Source organism: Perca flavescens, chromosome 20, assembly GCF_004354835.1.
Source record: "Perca flavescens isolate YP-PL-M2 chromosome 20, PFLA_1.0, whole genome shotgun sequence".
Lineage (NCBI taxonomy): Eukaryota > Metazoa > Chordata > Actinopteri > Perciformes > Percidae > Perca > Perca flavescens.
This window is the reverse complement of record NC_041350.1, coordinates 30342680-30354745: the sequence shown is the minus strand read 5'-3', so window position 1 is coordinate 30354745 and position 12066 is coordinate 30342680. Positions and strand designations below refer to the sequence as shown.

Below are 12066 nucleotides of genomic sequence, written 5' to 3'. Positions count from 1 at the left end.
GAATTTGAGGGATATTCTGGTCAAAGCCAAACTCAGGCCTCTACAGGCCCAGAGCACAGGGGGATTTTTACAGGAACTATAAAATGGTACAGAATCAGACCTCTAAAGAGTTTTTTTTGACCCAAAGGAACAAAACTGTACATCAGAAAAATATTATTTATTTAATCAGATGCTTACAATGTACCAAACAATATGTTGGGGAATCAGGAAACTCTTTATTGACAAGATTTACCCAGCACAGGTATAATATAAATTGGCAAAAGAACCTGCATATCCCTCTAGTCCAACACTTTGTTGACATGGCTGGACCAACCTCAGGGCCACCATCCTGGAGTCCAATCCAGCCTGGTCCATTCAGCAGCGTAGGAGAGTTGAGAAGTCCTGGATCAAAAAACTGGGTACACACCTACCCAATGGCCTGAATGAGAGATAGGACAGTGGGGAATTAGTCTGAAGTCCATGTTTCGTGCTTCAATCCTACTGCCTTCACTCCTAACCCTGACCCCCTCCCAGCATGCTTAATCCTCCCCCATCTCTCTTCCCAAATCCCCCCCCACCTCCCCATCTTTTCCTAACCCCAACCATCCCTCTCTCGTCTCCTAAACTTAACCTCTCTTCCTCTCACGCCCTTTGGAGGCCTTTCTACACTCTATTCCCTTCCCCTCACCCTTCTGCTTTCTATGACTAAACCTAAGTTCTCTCTCCCCGTCTCTCTCTCTCTCCCCCTCCCTCTCCCTCTCCTTTTCTTTCTCTCTCTCCCTCCCTCCACTTCCCTGGAGGCTTTTCACACTCTATTTCCCTTTCCCTTTAATTTTTTCCTTAACTTAACCCTTTCGCTTTTTATTTGCCTAAACCTAAGTTCTGTCTCTCTCTCTCTCCCCCTCTCTCTCTTTCTCTCTCTCCCTCTCTCTCTCTCCCTCCCTGGAGGCCTTTCCCTATTCCCCTTTCCCTTTAACTTTTTCCTTAACTTAACCCTTTCGCTTTCTATTGCCTAAACTTAAGTTTTTTCTCTCTCTTCCTCCCTCTCCTTTTTTCTCTCTCCCTCCCTCTCCTTCCCTAGAGGCCTTTCACACTCTATTCCCCTTTCCCTTTAATTTTTTCCTTAACTTAACCCTTTCACTTTCTGTTTGCCTAAACCTTAGTTCCTCCCCTTCCCTCTTCTCTCTCTCCCCCTCCTTTTTCTTTTTTTTTCCTTTTTTCTCTCTTTCTCTCTCTCCCCCCTTTCTTTCCCTGTAGGCTTTTCCCTCTATTTCCCTTTCCCTTTAACTTTTTCCTTAACTTAACCCTCTCTTTCTATTTACCTACACCTGAGTTCCCCTCCTCTTTTTCTCTCTCTTTCCCCCTCTCTCTCTCTCTCTCTCTCTTTCTCTCCCCCCCTCTCTCTTTCTTCCCCTCTCCCTCCACCCTCTAACCCTCCCATTTACCTTTGGCCTACATTATGACTGTCCTGCTCCAGGCCACCAAGTTAGACCACTCACTCTGACTCTAACGTCTCTGACATGGCTGTGAGTTGGGGGGTCCCCCTGGGGGCTGCGGCTTGCTTGGGTTTTGCTCCTGCTGGTAGTTAGTGCTTCAACTAACTTCAGACTTTCTTTACTCATCCCTAACCCTAACCCTTACCCCCTAACTCAGACGGAGAACTGAACGCATGTGGATTAAGAGGTTAAGCACTATTGTACCCAGGGGTCTGAATGAGAAATAGGCTTCCTTTTTTCTTTCTTCTTTGCTTTTCTTTTCTTCTTTTTCCTAACCTCTCTTCTTTCAACCTTTTTCTTGTCGCTTCTTTCTTCTTTTTTCCTCTTCTCCCTTTCTCCTTCTCCCCTTTTTTCTTCTTTTTTCCTTCTTTCCTCTCTTCCTTTCTCTTTTCTGTGTCTTTCTCTCTTTTTCCTTTTTTTCTCTATTTTTCGTTCCTTTTTTCTTCTGTTTTCTCCTTTTCTCTTTCCTTTACCTTCCTCCCCCTTTCCCTAAACCCAACCATTCCCCCTCCCTCTCTTTCTTCTCCCCTCTTTTCTAAACCCAACCTCCTTCCTATCCACGCTTTGCCTCTCTCTCCCTTTCCTAAACCCAACCTCTTTTCCTCCCTTTTTCATGCCTAAACTTAACCTATTCCCCTTCCCCCCCTTCTCTTTCCCTAAACTTAACCTTTCCCCTTTCTTCTTGCCTAATCTTAACCTCATTTTTCCTTCTTCTCTTCCGACCTCTAGCCCTATCCATGACCTCTGACCCTAACCATAACCACATTTCGCCGAGCCTCTGTGTTGGACCCCTAACGTTGATTTATACACATGAGATTACAACAAGAAGTACTTTTGTACATGAGAGGAGGGCCCTGAGGAGGGGCGGGGCTGGCCTTGAGTTTGTACTCCGACCAGTAGTTTGTGCAGTAAAGCCTCAACGCCTTCGCCGCCTTGACTTTCTTTATTTACCCCTAACCCTAACCACGCCCACTTTTGTCTCCACCCCCTGGACCCCACCCACTTACTTTCAACCCTCTAACAACTTTCACTTTCCTAAACCAAACCTTAACCAAGAGAGGGAGGTAATCAACCTCTCTAAAAATCTAAAACTCATGCCCCCCCAAAAGAACCTACTGAAAAAGGGCCTTTCTTTTATTCCTTCGTCCACGCAGGGACAAACCGAGGATAAACGGAACGCCTTCAGTATAGAACTATCACAATATCACCGTCTAAAACTTCACTGTTATTTTGGCCAACACCCGACTCAAAACCCTTTCAAATAACATCCTTGTGGGAACCGGAAAACCAAAAACTGCCCAGATCAATACTCGACCTGATAAAATTAGACCAAAAAACACTCGACCGACTACAAATATCGGAAGACAAATCCAATCTGACTGAACAAGAAACAAAAGCCCTCCAAGATTTGAAACAGAACTGTCACGATTGTGACTTTGTGTTTCTTGTTTTATTTTGAAATGTGTTTGTTCTCCGTAGTCTTCGTCGTCTTGTTTTACTTCCTGTTTTCTGTTTTCCCACCTGTTTGATTGTTCTGCCCCGCCCTGATGTGTTCCACCTGTTTGTAGCGCCTGATCCTTGTTTGTTCATTACCTGTTGTACTGTAGTTTCTGTGTTTCCCCTGTCTTTTGTTGGATCATTGTTCCTGTTAGTGTGCGTCTGTTTCATGGAGAGCTGTCGTGTCGTGTCGTGTCGTGTCGTGCTTTGCTGTCTGATCTGTGTTTATTATTAAATTCTTGAACTGCATTTGGATCCGAGCTTCACCTCCCACCTGACAGAATGATTCGACCTGATATGGACCCAGCAATGTTCAAGCCAGTTTTTCACCCTCTGGACTCTGGTGGAGAAGTTTTGTTTGAGTTTTTCCGCTCCCTGCATGAAGAGGATCCCGCCTTCGCTAGACACCTAATGGAAGTGCGCTGGCAGGCTACGGCGCAGGAGTTTGTTATCCCTGTTTCAGGGCCTGTTTTTCCTCAAGGGCCTCAGATGACCAGTCCTCCAGAGCCCTCGGTGTTGTGCAGCAAGCCGGAGCCCATGCTGCCCAGTGAGCCAGAGCCTGTGCTGTCCAGCGGCTCCAAGCCTGTGTTTAACAGTTTTCCTGAGCTGTCCAGTGTTCCTGAACTGACCAGTGTTTCTCAGTTTACCGGTATCCCAGAGTCTACGCCATTGTTAGGCACCTCAGAGACTGTGCCTTGTGGTGCCTCAGAGACTGTGCCGTGTGGTTCCTCAGACTGCCGTTCCTGGGTGTTACAGAGACTCCTGCTCCCCGTGTTTTATCGGTGGTCCGGCCGACTCCTGCTCCCTGGGAGTGGGACAGGGGCTGGGACTGGAATAGAGGCTGGGACAGGGGCTGGGACTGTAAAAGAGGCTGGGACAGGGGCTGGGACGTGTGGCTCCAGAAAAGACAGAATGGGAAAAGTACTTCCAAGTGCTGTGTGTGGATAATTATCATTTCTTAATAAAATGTTGCATTTCAACACTGTCATTGCATGTTTACATACGTAAGTAAGAGGCATGCAGTCATTACAATTGGGTATAATAATAAAAACATCATTCATACTCTGAAAAAACAGTTTGTTTAATGCGTATGTGCAATTATTTCCTCCAAAACTGGAGCTTACACACTTGGAAATGTGTAGTTATTCTGTGTAAAGGCCTCATACCTAACTACCTATATGTGAACTGAAAATGAACATGACTTGTGTCAATCGGTCCAAACATATTTTACATCATATAAACATACAAATACACATATATCCTACAAATTCCTAGCTGTATAATCTACTTGGTATTTGGTTTTCGCAGCTCACAACAAGTAGGCTACAGTTCTTCTCAGTTGCTTTGGCGCATTTCTCAGATCAGGGATGACAATAATGTGTAAGAGATTAGTTCTTCCTTTCATGTGCATTGTTCATCAGACTATACTTACAGAGTGAATTGTTAAATATGGACAACAACACAAAGCAGTTTCACTATGGTATAAACGATGGCATGAGGACTTGTCAGTTTGATTGTGTCATTTGTATAAATACTTGCTTTGGACACATAAACAAAAGATTTCCAGCAAGATACAGGCATGTGCAAGTCAGTCACTATGCGGTGCAGTTTCCACCAGTTGTTTTAAGAAATGCACTCACTGTGCAAATGCAAATTATTTAAAAAAAGTAACTGAGACAAAATTTAACATAGTTATGATTGTATTCCAGTGAAGACATGTCCATGTTCATTTCACATAGCTAAAACCAATCTGAATGATGTAAATTAAGAGACTACAATAAGCTACACACCTGGCATGCCTATTATGGTAGAAATATGCTTCCAGAGCATAGTTTTGCATCCAAGGTCTCTGTACGAGCTCAAAGTCGTGTCGTACAGCTCTAGGAGATCGCTGACGGCCAAAATCAACCTCTCATCCATGTTCCGTTTGTGGATCCACGTGAATTCTGTGTTTTTGTTTTTTTCAGACACGTGAATGCACGTCACAGCGCACTTCGGTCGCTCTTGCGTGTGCCACCGCGGCATGCACAAGGGCAGCCAGCCGCCAAATGCTGCTTACGTTGCGCTTTGATCAACGCAGCGCAGCGGCAGACCAGTTCTTGCCCCCAAGCCACTGACGATAATGGGTTTCGCAGCGCTTGTGAATGGCCCCAGAGAATTTTTAGAATCGTGGTAGCCTAATGGATCAACTGAACAAATTTGCAATTGCTACACTAAGAGGTACGATATATTGTTAAGTTATCTGTCTCTATTATTTTATTTGTATAACCTGCCTTGCTAGGTTGGGTTGCGTGCTAAAACCCATAAAATTAGCTAGCTAGCTAGCATGGCTATTCTTATGTGTGTATCTACAGTTAATATTGTGCATTTTACTATCAAACGTTATTTTGATGCCGTATTTGCAAAAGTGCATTAAGTTTAACTAAGAAAATTGACCAAATTTTGCATATAAGTATTAGCTAACTCTGGAACTTCAGCGCTAAGTTTTCAAGCCAGTTGGACCTTAGTACAACATGGTACTAGATGTTTTGTTGTTTAACTCTGTTAACAATGCTGGTAACTTGAATGTAACCATTTTATTGGCACTGCAAGCTGTGCCGACCATGACAAAAAATCCAATTCATAAAAGATCCCTCTGCCTATCCGGTGATGTCACCTCCCTTGGCAAGTTGAACCACGCAGATATAGCTAGGATTTATTTACACAAGGCTGAATAAAGTCAGTGATGAGCTTGGCAACAACTGTATATTTTATTTTCTATAGCTGCCAAGATTGGAGAAGACTTACTGCCTTCCCTTTCTCGAGATGAAATCAAGATCTGTTTCCCGGTCCTGAAAACTTTTACAGGTGGCGGGCTATATGGCTTGTTGTAAATAAAGATGAAAAGGTCAGTTCTATATTATGCACATTAAGTAAAATTGTATTTATTTTAGCCAAAGCTCATTCTTTGGTTAAAAAAAAAAAAAAAAAAAAAAGGTTTGACCAGTCAGTGTAACAATAGTGTAAGTCCATATTTAACCTAACACTGCATGAAAAGTGGGATTTTCCCCCCATGACCCCCCCTCCCTCTAATTCTAGGTGAGGCTTTCACATGTAAATGAAAATGCTGTGAGTTATACAAATGCAAATCATGGTAGCAGCACGGGGAGTTTTACCCCAGGTGACATTTTTCTAAAAGGTATTAACGTAATTTTAAGAAAATCTCTTAAAATAGATCAGACTCAGTATGGCCTAATTGTAGAATCTTCAATTTTAGCTTGAATTGATTTATTTAATGAAAGTATGCTAGATTAATTACTTTGTATGTCATTCGCAATGACCAATTTCAACAATTAGTTTTACAGGCTTTGCCACAAAGGTAAAATGTGCATTCCATGATTCATGCCCAGTCTCCTAGAGCTCAACCACTGTACATAGTGACATGACTACAGTCTTTGGTCTTGCTCATCCAACATTGTCTGGTGGAATGGAGACAGAGGCTCCACTGTACAGTTTTCTAAGAGAAGTCTTTCTGCTGACACCAAAACACTATGCTTCACATAAAGCATATCAGGTTTGTCATTGCATGACAAGGTCCCAACCAATTGTCTTCTTAAAATACTGGCAAATTCAGCACCATATTCACATGTCCATGGCATATGAAGTTGTTGGCTCTGCTGAAATGGCCTCATAATTCAGACTTCAATTGTCCTATAGTTATTAAAGTGCCCATATTATGAAAAAAACACTTTTTCTGGGTTTTGGGGTGTTCTTTTGTGTCTCTGGTGCTTCCACACGCATACAAACTTTGAAAAAAAAAAACATCCATGCTGTTTTGAGTGAGATATGGGTTTCTGAATGTCCTCTGTCTTCAGTCTCTGGGTGAGCAGTTAGAAAACTCCTCGGACTGTGACGTCACAGTCCGAAAAATTTGAATATTCCCACCCTCCACCCCTTCCAAACAGAGCATACCTAATGTCTCCACCTTCTATGGGCTCCACCCACCAGGTACAGCAGTAACTTCTTCTCTGATATCCTCCATGTTGTTACCGATTCAGAAGCACCATGTCAAAGCACCACTTAAACTGTGCTGTTGTTGGCTGTAAAGACAAGCACCAAACACTCCATCGCATCCCAGCCGCAGAGGACATAAGAGCGGCATGGATTGAATTTATTTTTGAAGGCAATATCCCTGCTACAGTTGGCAAAAAATTGTCAGTGTGTGCTAACCACTTTGAGACGGACTGTTTCTCCAACTTCGGTCAGTACAAGGCAGGATTAGCCACGAAACTTTTGCTAAAAGAAGGCGCAATTCCAACTTTGCGTGGGATACCTGCAGACGAGGGACATGTAAGTAGTTCTATACAATTTCTTTTGTACATTAGGGTGAACTTGTGTGTGTTGTAGCGATCTTTTGCCATTGAGAACGAGGTAGCTAACCGCTAGCATTAGCTTCTAGTTAGTTTGCAGTCAGCATAGTTTCTCCTGCAAAGCCATTGACCAGCTACGGTAACTTTCGAAAGTTATGCATTTTTTAAATATTCCCATACTGTAATATGTTGCGCACAAAACAGTCCAGTGCGAACCAAGTGTTTGGTTGAGAGTGGGACCAAAACAACTCCCAGTAAGGTTAACAGACCACAGGCGCGGGAAGTAGGGGTGCTGGGGGTGCTGCAGCACCCCCTGTTGGTGGCAGCACCCGTTGTTGGCAAAATGCGATCAAACCCGTATTACCCAATGGGCATTAATCATTATGGTGATAATTATCCAATCAGAATAAAATACAAGTTGTTTAATGTAATGATTGGGAGAAGGCCGCATGCACTGTGTAGATTGGCTAAAGATAAAGGTGGGTGGGCATAGAGCAGGTTGTTTACATCGCACTGATCCAATATCAGCTTTCTAAGAACGCGTTGAGATTGAAAGAGTGGAATTAATTAGTAACTGATCCCCGGTCAGATTGGGTTGTATCAGCGACTGAAAGTGTGGAAAAGAGAGAGAAAGAAGCGGCTGCTATAAAAAAAGTCCCGCGAATAAAAAGCTTTTTTAAAAGAGCTGGGAATGACGAAGAGGAGGATGTCGAGAAGCTAGCCAACGTTAGCTTGGAAGAATCGCTGCCTTCTACCAGCTACACTCAGCCACAGCTAACGGTGGCTAACGTTAACTTTAACGAAGTTGTTGTGGAAAAAGACAGAGATGAGCATTACAGAACAAGGTAATGGCCCCTCAGGTACCATCATCTCTGAAGACCCTGCACTACGGGGACCGATTACAGAGACCGTCCGGGAGGAAGTTATACCCAGAGGGATATTAGCCTTTCAGAATCGGCGGCTAAATGTCCAGCATCTCGGAGGGGGGACGGAGGAGGGGGGTCTTTCTGCTGGCGGCAGAAAGACCCGCTCTCTCACTAATGAGGCACTGACCCGACACCTTCACAACGGTGAAACGGTAACCACGGGAGTGGATTCTAGATCACTGTCCACCGGAGACATTTGTTGCGTTGCCTGTAAAGTGCTCCCAACACACAGCAGCGCATGTGTAGTAGGGTTTAGCGAGCTGCTGAGGGAGCTGGACTTTGAGGATTTGATCTGCGACTTTGTAAAGAAAAAGACAAGAAATTAGAACTTCTAAAGGTAAGAGCTATTATGCTATCTGTAAATTGACTAGGCTAATATAATCTGTTGTGACCGTGTGACCAGATAATGTACATATTTTGTTTAGTTTATTGAAATGCCATGCATATCAGACGTATTGCATCATAATTTTGTGATGCTGCTATAGGCCTGTATGAGACAGTTGTCAAGTGCAGTAGTCTATATGTTGGCTTTTGCAGTTTGTGAAGTAGCAGCTGACTAAGTGACTGTTATTTTACAACCTGCACTCAGCTGTGTTGTGTGATGGCATTGTTGTATCTTCAGTCAATCACGTTTCAGAATTACTATTGTGCTTTCTGCTTTGGTGATTTTTAGTGAATACTATATCGCCATAGTCTTGAGCCATACAATGCTTTGGTATGATTTAATTAATTGTAACACTGTCTTGTGATGTGTTAATCAGATGGCAGTACTTGGTTTATTGAACTGGAAAGGCATACTTGATGCCTGCTCAGCTGGACTAGTCATTCATCTTTTTTTTTTGTTATTTTTTATTCGATAGTGACAGTGGATACACAGGAAAGGGGGGGGACGGGAATGACACGCAGCAAAGGGCCGCAGGTCGGATTTAAACCCGGGCCGCTGCAAAGGAATAATTAGACGTTAATTCATGTGTAATATAGAGTATTTGCTTATGAAATACTTGGCTATATGTTCAAGAAAAAATATGATCTGAAATAGTGGCATTGGCTGACTACATTTAGTATATTATGTTGTATGAACAGTGAATGTAAGTAGGTTATTACAGATGAAACTCAGAGCTCTATCCCCCGTAGCTGTAGAGGACCGTAGTCAGCCCTGTAAATGTTGCATGCGTTCTGCAGCGAGAACACATTTAGGCAAACAGGTTCTAAACCTGGATGGTCTATCATGCATGGAGGCCTTTCATCCAGCTGCTGCAGCCGTCTTATAACCTAGTTTGCATAAAATAAGGTAAGTATCTGCAGTGGCATGTTGTCTGCAATCATATATTGGCAAACATAAGTGTAGGAAAGATGATGTTACCTGTGGCACCTCCTGGCAGCATACATTCTCAGGCTCTGATGGCATTGTTGCACAATTGCCACAAGTGCACCTAAAAAAAAAAAAAAAAAAAAAAAAAGTCATATATGTATAAAGCTAAAGAAATAAACCTGGTATTTACAACGAATAACAGCACCCACGTTGTATATTTTAATGAGCTGCTCTAGCAATCTAGTACTTTATCTCAGCCTGAGTTAAATAGGTGAATAGTATCGCTAGGCTTTCTCAATGTTTACAATGCAAACACATGGATGACAATTTTGGTAACTTGAAACTTATAACACATAACTACGTTTTGTGAACAAGAAGCAAAATCTAGTTTACTTATACTATTGTGTGAATAAAAATTCAATAAGTTTCATAAATAATTGAGTAGCTTATAGAGACAGACGATAGCTTCTGGCCTGGCACTAGCTAGCTAGACTACCTTTGTGGAGATACAACACTGACTAATATCTAGCTAAGTTCCCAAAAAAATACAAAGTCATTTTTTGACTAACCATTCAGAAATGTCCTGCTGAATTCTTTGAGTCTCAGGTTCTGGAGGAGACCCCTCCTTCAGGATCCGATTCTGGGTCAAACGTGTGGTTGAACCATGTAGGGTTGAACCGGTTGAACTATGGATGTAGGATGACAAGTTACTGCCGCCATGTCCGCCATAACTTTCTCCGATCTGTGCTGCGAGCCGTCATGCGCATGCGCAGATGACTTTTGACCGTTACCATTATGTGCTTCCCGTTACCATGGTAATAGTTAGAGTGCAGCAGCTCATAAATATGCAATGAGCAGCAGAAAACAGAATACTTTGAAAGGGACCGAAACAGAGGTTAATAGAGGGAGGTAAGAATCTTTTCCTACAAGCTATTTCCGGCAAACAATTTCAGAAACATGTTTTCTGGAACTCATAGACCTATTTTAACTTGTTGAAAAGCAGTCATAATATGGGCGCTTTAAGCTTTCCCAGTAATCCATTATAATTCACCTCCACACCAGTGTGTGCGCTGTTCGCCCCCTACCCCCGCCCTCACTGCTTCCATTTGAAAAAAATCGGCAGGACTCAGAGAGTTGGAGCAAAAACTTCCGAAATATGGGAATATTTCAGGCCAACTGGACTCTGTCAAACTTTATTTGGAAACACACAGGAGTTGTTCAAGACGTTTGGAGCATTATTTTTCTCTCCTCCATGTCTCCGGGGCTCCAAAGATGCGCTCACAGAAAAGAAGAAGTCAACGTCAGTATATGATTATTAATGAAACGGCGAACTAGTCTGTACTGTTTATTAACTCTTGATCGTACCATTTTTGGATGGGTCTTTGGATGTTAAACAGGCTACTTAGACTTGGCAGTAATGTTTTAAACCCCACCAAGTTTAAACGCGAGCAGCACAGAGCTTTGGCTGCTTTCAGCGCCATTCATTACAGAGCTGAGCGGGTGATGTTGTTTTATAAAAGTATATTTTTATTATCTCGTAATTTTCAGAAAGCAGTACACCGTCTTCCCAACTCTTAGACAAACTGTAGCAGGCGCTACGAACCGGAGCAAGGGTAAGATTTAAAGAATATGCTTTCATTGAAGGAATTTCATTAATTCTTCTGTATAAGGACATAAATACATTAATAGATACCGATCTTAACCATTGTTTTATTTTTTACAGACTAACCTCGCCTCATAACGAGGCTGTGACCTATATTTGCTCGGAGCTGTCTGCAAGTCCAGATTTACATGACGCTGATAATGACGCCACTGTGTGTAAGTCATTTTTACTTTTCATCTTTCCTTGTATAATTTTACTGTGACTTATGTTTTTTATTCATACCACTCTCATTTAATTGTTTTCCAGCTGCCTGTAAGACATATTACCAGACAGCACGCAGGAGCTTCAGCTAGAAACAACCAGATGTGGCATCGCGGGCAGAAGCTGTGAAGAGTTCAGCTCGGAGTCGGTCGAGAAGAAAAGAGGGTAAGATTAGATCCGTTTGGTCAATGTGAATATTTTTCAGGTGCATTCATAGGTGTGTTGTGGCCATAAATAAATATCACGCAGTACTGATTGATTGATTTATTGATTGATTTTACAGCTGCTGGAAGCGAGACAGAGTATGCCTTTGTGGCGGGTGAGGTGGACATTTGGAAGTGCGCCACCATAGACCTACAGGACAACGCACCACAGACGTCTGCTACATGGACCGAATTCAGACCGAATGCTGCCGGTTACCTACAGCTCCGAGGCGGCCGTGGGTTAGGTGTGGACGGTGCTGCTTCTCGTGAGCGTGGGATATTTATTGTGTGTGCTGTATGTCTCCGATGCTTTGTACATAGTTTTTTTTTCTGATTGTGTTTGTGTTTTGTGTCAATAAAGCTCTATCTTTGAATAAACAGCACGTTCCTGGCAAATCATTTTAATTAGGATAACCATGACATGAATATACAACATAGCA

General features: G+C 42.7%; 1 long non-coding RNA gene across 1 annotated transcript; it reads left to right on the top strand.

Moving 5' to 3' along the window:
• The first annotated feature begins 11073 nt into the window (after positions 1–11073).
• Positions 11074–11507, top strand: LOC114547278 (uncharacterized). Its single transcript, XR_003691131.1, has 3 exons — positions 11074–11172; positions 11283–11377; positions 11469–11507. It is a non-coding gene; the product is annotated as an uncharacterized LOC114547278 (long non-coding RNA).
• The last annotated feature ends 559 nt before the right edge of the window (positions 11508–12066 follow it).